Source organism: Rhagoletis zephyria, unplaced genomic scaffold (assembly GCF_001687245.7).
Source record: "Rhagoletis zephyria isolate East Lansing unplaced genomic scaffold, Rhagoletis_zephyria_1.1 Rzeph_scaffold_07135, whole genome shotgun sequence".
Lineage (NCBI taxonomy): Eukaryota > Metazoa > Arthropoda > Insecta > Diptera > Tephritidae > Rhagoletis > Rhagoletis zephyria.
In genome coordinates, this window is record NW_016164218.1 from 19,789 (window position 1) to 21,447 (window position 1,659).

General features: G+C 41.4%; 1 pseudogene; it reads right to left on the bottom strand.

The window, feature by feature from the left end:
- Window positions 1–751: 751 nt before the first annotated feature.
- On the bottom strand, window positions 752–1,365 carry LOC108373911 (40S ribosomal protein S5a-like; annotated as a pseudogene).
- Window positions 1,366–1,659: the final 294 nt, after the last annotated feature.

A 1,659-nucleotide genomic window follows, 5' to 3' on the forward strand; every position in this document is an offset into this window, starting at 1 on the left:
AAAAAAACACACTTACATACAAAATTTAAAACCTCAACTTTTGTGCAACCAAAATTTTTCGTCGCACACCGTTTGCCGTCATTATCGATATAACTTTAAATAATGTTATGGGTCTATCAATTGCTATCATTAGCCACGGTGCACATTAGAGCGATACGATACCCGATACGATAAGCGATGCGATAAGCGATATGATACGAAAGCGACATCGACATGCTGAAATTTAGAGACTTTTGTAGAGGTAGCTCCGTTTGAAGTCAGTTCACGGCTTTGAAAAGAAAGCAACCACTTCTTTCAAATTTTCGGACACAGGTTCATTCCCGATTTTCTATGCCGGAATTGAGGTGGCCTTCCGAACTCCTTTCGCTCTTCATACTTCATTGTTGACCGAAACCTTCTGGGCCAATTAAAACAAAGTGCCAGTTAAGTACTCCACTAACCATATATCTGCCAGCTGACTTATCAGCAACGTTCTCCGCAAAGTAAGTCGATCGACGGAAGACTGGGGAATCCTGAGGAATTAGAGCAGCCTCTGGAGTAGTTCTAAGTGCTGCCGTGGTACAAAGAGCCACGAGACGTTAAAGTTTATTTTTTTATGAAGAATGCCGTGTATCAACATGTTTTTTGAACAGGCAAAAGACCCTAAGTAACGCTCAATAGCTTTTCTGATTTACCTATGCATATATTTTGTTTATTCAGCAAGTCATCTTTGTAATTGTAAAAAATATACACAAAAGCGAATGCACAACTGTAGCGCTTATCGGTTGGACTTGGCAACACTTTCCAACTCATCCTTCTTCTTGATAGTGTAGGATTCGGATGATCCCTTAGCGGCGTTGATAAGTTCATCAGCCAAGCATTCGGCGACGGTGTTGATGATTTTGAAAGCAGCTTCACGGGCACCAGGCCATAACAACCAGACAGCCTGGTTCACACAACGCAAGGGTGACACACCGACGGCTTGACGGTGCACATTACCAGCACGCCCAATATGTGCCGAATCATCACGGGGTCCCGAGTTGATGACAGCGCTCTCTAGAATCTGTATAGTATTTTCACCTGTCAACAGGTGGATAATTTCGAAGGAGGGAGCGAGCAAACTTCTCTTTGACCGAAATGTAATCCTGTAGCGAAATATCATTTGCGGTCACATCGTCGCACGAACAACAACCAAAAAGTTTAATTTCAGACAATTTCGTTGTGGCAACAACATTTGTTTCTAACAGAGTCTCAGCGTCCTCAGTTTCAATTGGTGGTTGTTCGTCGAAGCTCTCGACAACACCTTCTTCAACCTCAGCCATTTTTCAAGCACAGAAAATTTGTCTTTGCTCCAGACAGTAATGGCGTTCGCCAGAAAAGGGAATATAAAGCAGTGGCCGGCTCCCAGTAGCTTCGCGAGGCTATGTGTGCTATATTCTTCAAAGAAAAGTCTAATAAAAGGCGCCGCGATCAGCAGGTTTTATAAGGACAAGTAATACTTGAAAATCGCAATCTCATCAACTGCATTTCGCAATATTATTTTCCTTCTATATTTGTTTCTAAATTCTCATCCCCTTCTCTTGCCGTAATTAAGAACTAATTTTCTTATTACTTGCCACACTTGACATTGCAAATATTTACCAATTCGTCTTCGTAATTGTATTCATTTAAAATTTAATT